Source organism: Agelaius tricolor, unplaced genomic scaffold, assembly GCF_023055355.1.
Source record: "Agelaius tricolor isolate 1412-34295 unplaced genomic scaffold, bAgeTri1.0.p SCAF_17, whole genome shotgun sequence".
In the NCBI taxonomy this organism is placed as follows: domain Eukaryota; kingdom Metazoa; phylum Chordata; class Aves; order Passeriformes; family Icteridae; genus Agelaius; species Agelaius tricolor.
Genome location: NW_027269277.1, coordinates 1,059,647 through 1,074,861, shown reverse-complemented (window position 1 = coordinate 1,074,861; position 15,215 = coordinate 1,059,647). Strand labels below are relative to the sequence as shown.

At 48.9% G+C, this 15,215-nt stretch overlaps 1 protein-coding gene across 2 annotated transcripts in view; it reads right to left on the bottom strand.

The window, feature by feature from the left end:
- The window catches only part of PCDH19 (protocadherin 19), a 60,583-nt gene that overhangs the window by 13,025 nt on the left and 32,343 nt on the right, over window positions 1–15,215 (bottom strand). The window lies entirely within an intron of this gene.

The following is a 15,215-nucleotide window of genomic DNA, read 5'->3' as shown; positions in this document are numbered from 1 at the left end:
AAAATGGCAACTCAACGATCCTGATAAAAATCCAACAAAACAGAAATTACAGCTGGGGGAGATAAGAAGCAATTCCTGGATGCCTGTACTGGGCCAACTCCTGGCCCAGCGCCTGTCAGAGCACATCCCTGCTCTCTCCTCGGGGGCTCGTGGTCAATGCCATAACTTCAACCAGCACCTCCCTCGGCCAGCACAAAGCAGAACAAGCCATCCTGATCCTCCTCCCGCGGGGATGTGAAGGCCAGGGTGCCGTGGGGAGGCTGCTGCCCCCTCCTCCTGCCACCCTTCCCTGCAAGGCTTCTGGTGGCTCCACACAACAAGTGAGAAAGAAAGGAGCTGAGGTTATAAACGCTGATACATAATTTACTCCTATTATCAAGATTAAACACATCTTTGCATGCTTAGCATAAAACAACTGCCTTTCCCCAGATTTCTCAAGGACATGCATAAACTTCATTATTATCTAAATAATCAAAAGAGTATTTCAATAGAATATTTAACTGTCTGCCTACTGGAAACTCACAGCCTTAATCTAACACTGATCCTCTGTTGTCCTTCATGTAAATATTGTTGGGATGTCAGCCAAAGCCTAGGGAAGTGAGCTTCATCTTGGTGGATGGGAATCTCTCGTGTCAGATACAGTCAGCCTGACTAATGAGACCTACAGCTTGCCAAAACCTACAGCCTCGCTGTCTGTTCCAGCCATTGAGCGCGCTCAGAAACCCAGTGGCACCAGCCCAGCAGTCTACAGATCCCAATCAACTATCAATAGCTTAAGTGTAAGTGATTGTGTATGAAGTACGAGCCAAATGTGTTTCCTTTTTCAGTTTTAGGACCTTCAGTATTGTTATTGCACCAGTAATGCTTGCACGGAATTAATCATAGACGTACCCACAAGGCAAAACATTATGAGAAGCTCTTTGTACTTTCTAAAAGTGTGCAGCTCTGAAGAGTGGAGGGAGCTGGAAGGCTTCCCAGCACAATGGGGCGTTCCCCACCATCAAGGGAGAGCTGGGGAATTTTACGCCTTTTCTTAGAAAACCGAAATGTTGGTTGCTGGCCATCTCTCATCATGACATTGACCTCTCGTGCTTCCACCCTGGAGCTCAGCATTATCCCCTCCCTGGTGCTCTACTTGAAGTCTCTTTCAGATGAACACAGGGATTTTCCATGCTGGTGGATCTTTGCTCTGAAGCACAGGGATGGACCACAATGAGATGTTTGCCTAGGGGGGCAGGTGCATCAGAAAATCCCACAGGGATCTGGGACAGGTCTGCAAAAGCTGCTCTGCATTGTCCAGCCTGACCCAGCACCTGACTCACAGGGACATTCCTGCTCTCTCTGCATGGCCATGGAGCTGCAGAGAGGGCTCAAAGCAGGCTCCAGCTCCACAAGGGATAACAAGAATGCCAGGGAAATGCCAGCTGTGGGTTACAGTGCCCCAGGGCCAAGAGAAGACATGACAGAATTGCCAGAGTCTGAGAATCTGATCCATTTAATTAGATGAAACTTTGTTCTGGCAATTAAGTTTACCTTCATTAATCCAAAGGGCAGATAAACATGCATGTAAAACTACTATAAGGTCAATAGCTAAATCTAAAACCTCATTATAAGCTTGGGGAAATGTCTTTACCTGTGAGTCATGGACAAGCTCAACTCCAGCAATCCAGCTGGGGTGTCATCCTGTCCGACCCTACCCCGCTCTGTTGGGCCCACAGCCACGGGGGTGAGATGGAGAACAAGCCCTGCAGTGTGTCTGGGGTTGTCAGCTCCACAGCCACAGGGGGATTGCTGAACAACTGGAATGGAAAATAACTGCATTTCCATGACTTGCACAAGCACTGCAAGGAAAGCACTCAGCTCCACAGCTCCAGCCCTCCCAGCTGCCGACCCATGGGCACCTGGGCAGTGATTCTGAGTCCCACCTGGGGGCTGCACACCTCACTGGGATCGTCCCACACACCCCTTGCTGTGGATACAGTGCAGAGGTGGGATGCCCTTGCTCCCCAGGATGGGCTGCTCCAGCTCTGCCCCAGCTCCTGCCAGTGCAGCCTCGCAGGGTTTCTGGTTTCCTGAGGCACATTCCTGCAGCACTGCCCCGAGGTCAGGCTGGATTGTGTTGGCTCCTGGCCCCAGTTCACAGGGCTGTCAGCTAAATTGCACCACAGCATCGTTACTCTCAGTGATGGTGTGACAGACAGACAGAGCCCAGCTGGATTTTCAAAACCTAAGCACTTTGCAACACTGACAGGCAGGAAAAAAACAACCACCAACCCACAACCCTCTTAGTCTGAGCAGGTTTTATCTGGAAATACCCAAAGCTAGTCAGTGTAAGACCCCACAAAGTCATTCCTGCTGAACCACTTTCCTGACCAAGCCTTTTAAGTGTCTCTGGGAAATTCAGAGCGATAGGAACCAGCCCCAGCCGGCGTTACCTGCTCAGCCCAGTCCCCACCACATCCTCAACACCTCCCTTCTGCAAGGGGATAAGGCAGGCCTGCAATGACTGATGGAATCGGTGCTTTCAGACACAGTTAGCACAAGGAGAAGAGGCAGGTTCATTACCCTGAGTTCAGCACGGGCTGCAGCTGCAGAGAGGACACTGGGGCTGAGCCACCAGCCCTCTCTCTCCTGTTCCACCAGATGCACCAAGGGCGAGTGGGCTCAACCCAAACCCTTGCAGTGCCCCCTGCACTGGCCCCAGCCCCTGATTGTGCCCCTGAGCAGCAGCAGAGGGAAGGAGGCAGCTCAGTCCTGCAGCAGCTCAGCTGGAGCCTCTCTACAGGGACCCACCCTGGCTGCCTGCAGCACATGCTGTAATGCTGCCTCCTTGCCACTGCACACTCCCTCACTGCTCAAACGCTTCCACATGCAGCATGCATTAGAATTAAAAAACCATTAAACCTCGGAAAGGAAAAACTTTGACAGGATGCGTAATATACTAAGTATAATTAATTAAATTGGATGAGGCACTGGGGGACGAGAGAAGAGTGGATGGAGACTGCTCTTGGAAAAGGGATGGTAATGCACTAATGTTCAGTGTGTGCCATTAAAAACCAGCCTTGGAGGAGGCGAGGATGAGCGACAGGGGCTTCCAGAGATGGCACCAGCCAGTTGGGCACCCCGGATGAGCAGCAGAAGAGGTGGTGGCGTGAAATGTGGCCAATTAGAGCCCTAGAAAAACTATAATGATGGTGGAAAAGGCACAAGAGAGATGGAAAAGCAGAAATAGCGGCATGTTGCTAAACAGCAGTGCTCTAGCAGTGATAGCCTGCTCCAGAGAGCTGCTCTCACCCACCCCACCAGGCACAGACACCAGCCCACCTTCCCCAAGCAGCTCCAGGCTCCTTGGGGCCGAGAGGGGATTCACCCTGGAGAGCATCTGACTCTCTGAGGGATTATTCTTCAGCTATTTGTAACTCCAGGTGCAGCTCCTCAGCGTGGGCAGCACCCTGCTGCATCCATCCATCCCCTCGGCAGTGCCTGGGGTGGGTGGGAAGCAGCAACCAAAGATGGGGCCAGGGTGGGAGCATCAAAGGCAGCCCCAGCCAGCACAGCAGGCACAACATGATGAGACAGGCACAGTCTGGCTGTTCAGCAGGACAAAGTTTTAACAGGCTTAACAACAGCATCAGCACTGATCATTAGGCAATTACAAGTGCTGAAAGTTGACAAAGCACCAGGACCAAATGAATTATCTCCCCAAATCCTGCAGGCAGGAGCACGGAAAAGAGAAAAGCCATTGTCAACAGCCTCTGATAGCTCACTGGGTGCAGAGCAGTAACTAAAAACTAAAGGGCTGTTCATTTACTTGCTGCTTTGAGAGATGAAAGGGAAAGGCCAGGAAATGAGATCTACAAAAATATTCTCATCACTCAGGGGGTGGTGGGAGGGAAGGTCCTGGAAACACTGATAGAGCCAGGATTGCTCAGCGCCTGGGGACATCTGATTCAGAGGAAGGGACTGCGTGTGTTGGGGAAGAGAAGGCAGATTTTGGCTGGGGGAATTGGCTTCTGAATCATCCCCAGCTCAGTTACTTGCTCAGTTCTGCACATTCCTGCACAGCCGCCAGCGCCGGCCAAGGGACAGCCCTGAGCTCTTCTCCAGGATGTGCCAAAGCCTCTGCTGCAGGGATCTGCAGAGCTCAGCCCATGCAGGACCAGGTGACTCCTGCCCTGAAAGCAGGGGAGGCTCAGCCCTGTCACACTGTGCTCCTCAAGGACAGCCCTGCACTCTGAGTGACTAGGCACGCTTTTGAGAAAAATATGCAAATGTGATTTAAAGACTCTAAGTGATACAGAATATATCACATCCCTTGGGAACCTGTTCCAGGGGGTAATTATTCTAATTCCTAAAATCATGCATCTCATTTGCAGCTGGAATTTTCCAAGGCAAATCTCCATCTCCCAAGGCTCTGTCTTGCTCACTGAATTAGGGAGATGCTCAGCAGCAGAGATCCCCTCTTCCCTCAGTTCTTTTCTGAACACAGGCTTAGATGACCAATGTCTCAGGGCACGTCCCTGAGGATGCCATCTCCCTCGGGTCCTATTTCAAGCCCAGTGGTCTCAGCTGAAAGAATCCTTGTGGATTCAAAAGGCTTTGAGTGAGCTCCTAAATCTCCAGACACATGTTTGGAGGGTGAAAGCCAATTTGTTCACCTATCCCAGAAGCTTCTGAACAGTGTCCAGAAAGCCAGGGGACATGTTTGCACTGACAAGGCATCTCCTGTCCATCTGCTGGCCATAGCTCGGTGGTCCTTGCAAGGCAAGGCTGCTCACAGAAGGGTTGTGTGGATTTTTACAGTGAATTAATTCGATATATCCACCTAGTAACAATGGAGGAAGACTGACAAAGCAGAGGTCAGGCAATGAGGGAATTGCAGGTAGAATTGTTAATTTTAATTACTTGTCTTCATTAAGATGAGGTTTCTGGATCCTCCAGTGATGACTAATGGGTCAAAATTTTTGCATGAGTGAATATACTTCCACTAAAGGGTGGAACAGACACAGAATTTGTTTTGGATTTTACAGGGGCTTTTCCACCACGTGACGCAGAGAATTCCCAGAACCCAGCAGCATACCAGAGGGCAGCATCAGTAGGAGCAAGACAAACATTCTCATGAGGCACAGAAGTGCCCAGAAAGAGCCCAGCAAGGTGGAAGTAAGCAACAAACGAGGTAAAACATAAGTTATACCTGAGCTGTCTGTGTCTCCTTGGCACTCGAGTGAGTTCCAATACAAGCATCAGGGCTACCTGTGCTCCTGACAGCACTGAAAGGAAACTAAAGTTCGGAACAAGCCAAACACATTCAATTTGCCTGAATAATTTAGGCTGCTGAGTTATCATGTGCTTCATGGCCTGTCATGGACACAGGCTGCCCTGCACAGGAGAGGTCTGTAAATCAGTGGGACCCACACTAACCTGAGAGTGGCTGCACAAGCACGGCCTGTCAGAACAATGCAGGACACAGCAGTGACCCTGTGAGTGCTGCCAGGCACTCATCCCTGGCTGCAGGGGTGGCTCCTGGGAGCCTGCCAGGACACACAGCAGGACATCCTGCCCACACAGCTCCCACTGGAACCAGCAGTGGCACAAATAACAAATGCAGGGCTGCAGGAGAGCTGGAAGGGACTGCTGACAAGGGCAAAAGTGACAGGGCAAGGGGGAATAGCTTTAGACTCACAGGTTAGATAAGACACTAGGAAGGAATTCTTTACTGTGAGGGTGGTGAGACCCTGGCACAGCTTGCCCAGAGAAGCCGAGGGTGCCTCACTCCTGGAAGTGTCCAAGGCAAGCTGGATGGGGCTCTGAGAAACACGGGATAGTGGAAGGTGTCCCTGCCCTTTGTAGGGGGTTGGAAGCAGATGATCCTTAAGGTCCCTTCCAACCCAAACCATTGTGTGATGATGATGATGATGATGATGATGATGATGATGATGGACTGGTAAACACAGAGAGTAAAAAAACAAATCCAAGTCCAGTATACACACAGTAACCTTCCAGGACACACCTGAGTATGCCTGACCCTCCAATAATGCAGCTACTGCTCCCAAAAAAACCCCTTCTCTGACAGTTCCTGAATTACTACTGTGCACAGCTTTAACTTCAGGTTTCCTGCCAAATTCCTCTGCCCACACAAGAGCTGCCCCTCGATAACCCCTCACCAAGCTGTACCTAATCCAGGATTGCAGGTAGCTGAGTTGAGGAAGTTCCTGTCCTGAGGCAATGGCTCGGAGCCCTCTGGCTCCTGCAGGAGCTGACAGGACGTGCCCGAGCAGGCGAGGCAGGGCTGCACTCACACCAGAGCTCCTGCTCTGCTCAGCTCCTTACTGAAGCTGACACTTCCAAAGCAGTCAGAGGAAATCAAGTGCTCGACCTATTTTGGTTTGCAGGAGATGAGGACTCCCACCTCCCTTGGCTTCTCAGGAAGATTCCCAGCTGACGCTCTCCTCTTTCATTTCTCACATGAAACAGCACAGGAACAAGCACAGAACCTGCTCTCCCTCCAGCACGCACCCAGCAGAGCCAAGACTTCTCCCCAGGAGGTGCCAGAAGCTCCTCACCTGTCACCCCAGCCGCTGCAGGTCCTCAGCACCCATGTCCCTGGGGCAGGGACCCTGCTGTGACTGTCCCCACAGCTCCAGCCTGGGCCAGGGGGGCTCCGCAGCCCTTCCCTGGCGTGCCAGGCAGCATCTGTGGGGAAATCTCACCAAATAATCCAAGATAGCTCTCTCCAGCTGGGACTGATTGAATATAGCCTGGGCACCGGATGATGTGGGAAATCAGTCGTAGCTGAGCACAAATTGCATGCATAGAGGTAATTACTGCAGCACAAGGTTGGTAGCACCACTACCCACATGACAGTGTATCTCAGCAGTTTTCATTTCCTATTGCTTCAATTCAGAGAGGGGGCTTTTCATCTTTTTTTTCTTTTTTTTTTTCCCTGTGGTTCAATTTAAACTCTTTTTCCTGCAGGGACTGATGCTAAGCCAGGATTTCTTTGGGATGAAGCTCTGGTACTACAGCCAGTCATTCCACACACCCCGACCTCGAGGCTGACCCACCTTGGCCCAGCTCCAGTGCCCTGCCCAGGTGTGACTGGCACTGCCCAGAGGTGAGGTGGCACAGCAGTGCCCTGCTGTCACCTGCTGCCACGTGCCAGCACCCCCGGCCAGCTGTGGATGTTGGTAATGAAACACAACCTAACAGTGAAGCCAGTTACAAAGCAAGTTGTTCTTCACACTTGGAAAAGGGTGAAATACAATAAGGGAAATGGAAAAAAAAGGGGTTTCTGTTGAAAAATAAAAACACTAAGGGAGCTAATGCTGAGGGTGGGGAACTGATCACTACCATTACAGATACTCAGCAAAAACAGGGGCCACCTTATGAGTGCCGTGATTATAAACATTGTGACTAACACACATCTATAATAGTACTTTATAAAGAACTTATTTCCCAAACAGACAGAGGGGTTAAATGCAGGAGGGAAGGGGAAATGACTGTGCAAAGGCAACACACACCCAGCCAGAGCCTGGCACAGCCCATGCTCCTGCTCCCCACGTACACCAGGAGGAAAGGCTGCCAAACTTCTTAATAATTCTGTGACCCATTTAGAACTATCTAGTCTTACATTCACATATGCTGTATGAGAAATAAAATATAGCACTCCCAAGTTTTGAGTGGCAGCACTTCCCTCAAGACAGATAAAAGCTGCGAGTTCTTTTTGCTGTTTGGTGCCAATTATTACAGAGTTTTGACTTATATATTATTACATAGATCATTTAGTAAAACAACCTACATACAAACCCAGTGGTGTGTCTCCCCTCAGCAGATATCTGCAGGATCTGGAGCAGCTCAGACACTCACCCATATCTCCGTATTTTGGAGACAGGTGGGCTCCTTCCCCTGCACCAGGGGAGACACAGTCCCTGCCCTACAGCTCTCTGCAGCATGCAGCCTAATTGGCAGAGGTCCAAACAATTTATCCTTATCACACACATTAATTTAACTGCACCACGTTTCGGAGGGAAAAACAACAGGCACCCAACTTGTGGCAGCCCCTCTGGAGAGGCTGGCTCACACCTGAGCCCCCAGGTACCAGGGCAGGGTTTCACCTGCTGGCCCCACCTGTGCCCAGGGGCTGCCCCAAAGCCCCCAGGCCGTGTCCCTGCCCCTGCAGAGCCCGGGGTCACCACGCTGCTGGTGCTGATTATTCCTTTAATAAAGGGCCCTGTATTTTCCAGAGGCTGCAAAATTGATGCGGGTTGCCATGGTAAGCACACACTTTCCCATTTAGCAGAATAATAGGCAGCTTTGTATAATTCACTGATTTCAGATGATTTCTCACCCCAAGTGCAAGTCGCTCAAGTTATGTAAGTCACCTGTTGTTTAGTCAATCTGGCAATTTTAATTAGAATAAATTTTTATGATTCGTCTTTGCAACGCTCAGAGCAGCTCTGCCACCAGAATGCCGAGATGTCTGTAAATTATACAGGCCCCAATCACATCTTTTTTTTTTTGCTGTTTTAATTACAGTAACATTGCAGCATTAATCATGTAAGCCTCTGTAAAACAAGTAACAGCCATCCCCTATCATAATTAAAAAGAAAGGCCAAGCAAACAGGAGCTCTGGAGTTTACCATATTTTCTCTGAAAATTATATTTTAACTTAAGAGTTTCACAAACATTGGTTTTATTTGGATCTAATTAGTGTTGTGAAGGAAACACCGAAAGGTTAATAAGAGATGGTTAGTTTGTAATGCAAGTTTCCCAGTGCCAGCCCCAGCAGTTCAGTCTGTTTTCAGAGTCATTAACGATGTAGATTGATTACAGGAGGAGATTGGGAAGTGCTGGCTTGCTGCGTGAGCAGAAGGTTTGGTTTTATTCATGTACCTTCCCCACTGCTCAATCCGATGGCCATTACCTTGACCACCTTGCCAGACTTGACTGCTGGGAGAAGGAAAGTGTTAAAGGCTTCCTTAGAAGTTACTGGCAGAGGGGCAAAAGAGGCCACAGGAGCCTTTTCTGACTTGTTTGTAAGGCAAAAGGAAGCTGCAAGCTTGCCTGAACTGTTTGTTTATCTGCAAATATCTTAAAATCCAAGTATGGGGTAGTGGTTCTGGAAAAGGAGGCTTTGGCAGAGCCAGGGTTAGAACCACCCCATCTTCAGCTGAACCCTGAGACAAAGATCTTCTCTGCAAAGGTTCTCCTTGGGCTGGAGTTTAGGAACAGTTAAAAAAACCAAGCAGAAATAGAAGCTGAAATTCTCTAATCTGAAATACCTCTTCTTCATATCTCCTATAAATTGCTCTCCAGTCACCCAGTAAAAATATGGGTAAGCAATGACTGAATTGGAGAAAATCTCATTAAAAAGTACAATAAAACAGTAGAAACTCTCCAAATTTCTGGGCTGATCATTCATCCATTGCAAACCTACACAACAGGGCATGGATTCAAGTTTTAATTTTCCTCTCCAAGTTGCCAAAATGTTCACATCTGCTGAGTGTTCTCTGTGCTTAGGGGGAAAAAAACTTGAGGACCTAAAGGTTATAACTCCTGTGAGCCTGAATGGAGAAACTTCAGTGATGAAGACTCCACAAGAACTATCTTTGAAGGACCCTGCAAGCTGAAGGAAGAGTGCCAGGAACGTGGGATATAGGACAATGCTTCTCATGCAAACCAAGGAGGTTGCACATCTGTTTGTTATTTAGTTCTGCTCTTGCAAAGAGGGATTGGCTTCCCTCACTGCTAGGGAGATGACTTCAGTGTCACCCCTGCCCCCCAGGACCTTCCAGCAAGGATGCTCCAGGCTCAGGGAGAGCAGCACTAAGGCAGAGCAGCACAGGGGATCCGTCCGTGCCAAGCAGCAACTCCCAGCACAGACCAACCCTCCTGACGTGAGCCCTGCCTGCTGCAGCACAGGGGTGAAGGCAGCTGAGTCCAAAGTGGGGCCACCTGTCCCCCTGGCCAGCTCTGCCTGTCCACATCAGCCTCTGAAGGAGCTGAGTTACATTCAATGGTCCAACAACAGACATTATGCCCTCCACAAGCCCGGTTAGGAAATGTCAGCAGGAGCTTGGGGAGGATGGAGAGAGCATGGACAAAAGCATCAGTGACCTCCACACAGAGCTGAGCTCAGATGCTCAACACACAATCATTCAAAAGTGTGGGGATCATAAGACAATCAACTCCTCTTCCCAAAGACCAGCTTACCCACTCGTCAGGAAAATCCTCCTCAGGGCTTTCAGAGTGCTGTGAGAAGCTGATTGCTCCCTCCAGGCTGGCCACTGCAGGAGCACCACTGAGCTCACTGAGGCTGCTTTACCAGAGCTGTGCAATAATACAGAAATCAGAGGAGCTGGAATAATTGACACTGCCCTGAAAGAAAGCTTACAGCATTCATCCATCTTAAGGGATGTGCTGTCACTCACACATTAATGTTATACTTTATGTCTTGTGCTGCATGTATGAATACAAGAAATTAGGTAGTTTTATTAATTTGTAGAAGCTTCCAGAGAAATGCAGCCTCCAAAGCCCCAGAATATGTCACTGAGGTCTTTATGTGCATGCAGCTCTACAGAAAGGCTTTTCTGCAGAGTGAAAGGGGGTTGTAGGTAGAACGACTGCTGGAAATCAGCTTACAAAAAATCAACAGTTTCTAATACCTGAGTTTGCCTCCAGTTAATACCATTAGTCATGTTCTCAATTCACAACTGAAAACACCCAGATACTATGGAGATGAGCATAAGAACCAATTGGAATATTCCAGATAAAACCTGATCCCCTAAATGATGATACATCCGAATAATTTGGGATGCAACCAGCAGGAAAAGTTTCAGTGAAGATCACGGGCCCATTTCTCCTTTACATCCAAATCTTATTTCTATACTGTGTGATAGTATAAAGAAGACTTAACATAACTATTTAAATATAACCCATTTCTATTCAAAGAACCCTACATCTTGCTGGAGTTTATGGGACTCAGACACAATTAAATCTCCCCTGTGAGCAAAGTTACACAGATGAGGAAATGAATGCGGGACCAGGTCTTTCCAGATGACATTTCATGTGAACCTTTACTGCTGATCTGGCACCAGAAAAGTGGAAGTGATGCTTTTAGAAGCAATTCTCTGTAGAGAACCATTACTGACATTGCTTAAAACCCTCTCATTTTGATTTTAAAGCTTTTTCACTATTTTATGTCGGTGGTGACTATTTCTAACACTGCCATTTTATGATTAGCGTGTGCTTATTATTTTCATATTTTCTATTTTTGTCTTAAACAGTGAATCACTGCTTCATTGGACCAATGATTTTCTTTCTGTAATTGATGGCTAAAATACTGGCCAGCACTGGGAATTAAGATAAGTGTGAAATCTGTTGCTTCTAACATTAAAAACTTATATTGGAAATATCTCCTTTCTGATTTCTATGCTGGCTCCCACGACTTAGAGAGTGCGAGAATGGCTCTTGCTCAAGGCAAGGTGAAAAAGGCAGTAGAATACATTTAAGCATATCTAGGTGCTGGTGCACATCCACACAAAGAAAACAAGCCAAACCTGCACAAACACTATGATTGGAAGAGGGCAAAGGGATTTAAAGAAAAAAGTACCAGTATGAGGAAAACCAAGGCAGGAATAACTACCTGAATCACAAAACAGAGTATCCAGCCTCAAAGATGCTAATTCAGGTCCTGAGGGATCTAATCAGCCTCTTTGTTGAAGTAAAGATAAAACTTTTTGACAGCAAACGCTTTCTGATAAAATGGAATTTTCAATTACCCTGTGAACATCTGGTCCACGCTGCCATTTCCAAGGAAAACCACCACCACAGTCTGCAGGGCTGGAAAACATCTCCCACTGAGCTCTGCCCGTGGTGCTGGGAGGAACAGGGTCAGGAGCACCCCACACCTGTCCTCAGGGCAGCGTCCCTGTACCAGCTCCACACCTCAGCTCCTCCTGCAAGCCAGGGCTTCCTCCAGAGCTGCACTGGGAGCCTCAGGTACACCAGGATACAGAGAAAATCCACCCCCTCCTGCAGGGAAATAGGCCAAGGCACAAAGGGGAGCCCAGGATTCAGTCCCATCCTCCAGCAGAGTACTCCAGCCATCCCAAAACATCGCTGAGATCCAGCAGCTGCTTGAAAACACCCCTGTCTCACAGAAATCCTGGAGGTTCAGCTGAGGACTCGTTAGGAAGAGAGCACATACAAACTTCCAGCAGCACTTAGCACCTCCACAAATAAACAAACAATTACAGGCAGCCAGGCAATCGCTGAAGGTGGAACAGCACCAGTGCCCGCCTTCCTCTGCATCCCATTCGGTGCCAATTAGCAAGGGAAGGAAAACAATCCTGGCCTATAATGAACTCCAAATTGGGTACATATTAGAGCAATTAAAGCCATCTTTTCATCAGATGAATTTATAATCAATAATTAAGATCCTGAGGTAAAGAGGGACTGGGCAGAAGTCCTGCTCCCAAAATACGCAATGTGGCTGAGCTCCAGGCAGTATTTCTGATGACCTGCTGCTACCCACTAGAGCTCAGCACTCTCCATTTTTTTTGCCATTTTTCTGGCAATCTAGGTCACTTCCAAAGGAGGAGAAAGGGCTCCTGCCAGCAGGACTGGCAGCTGGTGTCACTCCCACCCAAGAGTGGCAGCAGGAAAGTGAAACACCAGCAGCTCCCTGGGGCTCCCACGCCTGAGTACTGACCGCTGGTGCCATTGGTTTAAGAAGACAAAGGAGCTTGGATCCATCCAAGCTTACCTCCCTCTGCAGGAAATGCAGCATCTCAGAAGGCAAAGGCTGCCCAGACAGGTCCACACTGACCACCCTGAGCCACCACACAGGGATCATCCTCCACCAGCCAGCTACAGGGATTTCTGCCAACCACTGTCTCCCCTGGCAGATCCAGGGTTACCCAGTGAGCAGATGAAGACTCACAGATTTCTGGGACACAGTCTGAGGGCTAGCCACTCATGAAGGACTCGTGGTGTCTCAAGCTGAGGCCCAAGCCCAGCAGAGACTGGCCACAGGGGAGCCACGCCAGGCTCCCAGCCAGGAGATCATTACCATTAACAAGCAAACTCCAACAACTCTCCACCCCATTTCTCTGGGATTACATGAGATGCAGTTTGGGCAGGGACAACAAGGAAAAGCAAAGCATGGGTACATGAGCTGCCAGGCTGCTCTCCAGATAAGGACTGTGTGTTTGGAGCAGGAGCCAGCCAACAGTCCTGCACATCCTTCTCAATGAATTTCTGGTGTTTTCTCCCCACCCTGCCACTCTGCCCCAAAATCAGGTAAAAATTACCAAGTGAAAACCATCACTTTAATCATGTGGGAACTGCTGTTATCACCATCATCTCAGCATCTTGATTTTCCTGATTATTTTCTGCAGCTCCTGTTTCACAAATCAGCTCAGGCAACACTCTCTTTAACCTTTTTTTCAGCTTCTGTGACAGTAACCACTCACTTCCCCGCCTGTGCTGCTCCTCTCATTGCTCCACCAGCACCCCGATAACCTCACAGGGTCACCCTGAGCTCTCCCACACTCGACAGCGTGGGTCCTGCAGGACAAGAGAGCTGATTGTGGCCTGCAGGTGCAGCTGGGTGTCAGTGCAGCTTTCCTCCCAGAACAAACCAGATCCAGGAGCACCAACCCCCTGGGCCATTGCAGGACTGGGACACAGACAGGCTGCCCTCAGAAGTCACCTTCTGGAAATACACCTGAATTTTGGGTGTATTTTACATGCAGTGAGGAGTCCATGCTACAATGGACTGAACCATATTTACTCCCATCTGACTCCTCCGAGGAGCTCTGCCTCCAACTCAGCCTTTTTAACTTGTTTGCATTGTTATCAGAGCCAGCACGCAGACTTATCAGAAATGTAATCCCTGTAAAACCCTATCTGCAGCCCATTGAGATTGGGTTTTTTGCTAAAGAAATGTGACAAAAAATTAACAGATGTTGCTCAGACCATTCACCAGGATGGGAATCAATTATGAACATTTTTGCTTCCACAGTCATCCCTTACTACAAACGCATCTTAGGAAACCCTCTCCTGATCGAAATGAAAAAGCATTTCTTTGTAATAGAAGAATAATAAATGATAGCTATCAGCCTGCATTCTCTGACATGGTGCTGGTCCGCAGAGAATCAAACTGCCACTGTACAGTTATAGAAATGTTTAATTTTTTTCATCTTTGGCCACAGTAGGGTTGTCTGGAAATACATTATCGCTGCGGATGCCATCCCTCTCCAATTAGTGCGGCTGGCAGCGTGGAATGTGGAGGTGACCTCTGTGTTCCCCTCCTCGTGGAGTCTCACAGGGTTAACTGTGGCCATTTAACAGACTCTATCCAGAATTAATACAGCCATCAGAATCTCCCCAGAAAAATCCCACACCCGGTGGCGCAGATGGCAAGAACTCTCTCTCCCCCGTTTGACTCTTTTGTGACAGCAAAACAAAGGCTTTTAATGATGTTTACCATGAATTGAATTTAACAGCTGAAGACCAGTTCATAATCACAGCATTTTGTTTTCATATCCTTAAGTCTTTTAGCAGTGGGGCTTCCAGTTGAGCCTCAGCTCCAGCTTATCTCAAGATATAGCCAAGTGCCCCGAGGCTCCCCCGTGCCCCAGCACCAAACCTCCTTAATTGAAAAAGACAGGATGTTTGCATTGGATGTTTGCATCCCTCAGACATTAAAAGCGACATTCATGCCCAAGTACAAACGACACTTGGGCTCAGCTGAACTCCTCTGACTTCCTTCCTGCAGCTAATACCAGTCTGGTTTCAGAGCAGGACTTCATCCCTGCACATGGGCACGAGAAGGGCTGAAAGCTGCCACCTTTGCAAGGGAAAAGATGCAAACCCTCACCCACTGGCCTGAGCTAATCCCTTGTGGGATGCCTGGCTGACTGCCCACATGCTCTGCTGACCTGTGGGAGAGCTGGGGTGGGAGGGCTGGGATGGGAGGGCTGGGATGGGCACACACCATCAAGGCTCCTGAGGGGAGGCAGGCAGGGACCAGCCCTGGGCACAGCACCCTGATTCCTGCCCTAATCCCAACTCCAGCACTCCCTCACTGTCAGGCACGTCTCAGGGCCTTGGCTTTCCTGCCCGTGAGCAGAGGATAATCCCAACTGCTCGCTTACTGACAGGCGTGGCGTGAAGGTTAATTCATACCTAGCCAGCACTCTGCCAATGCA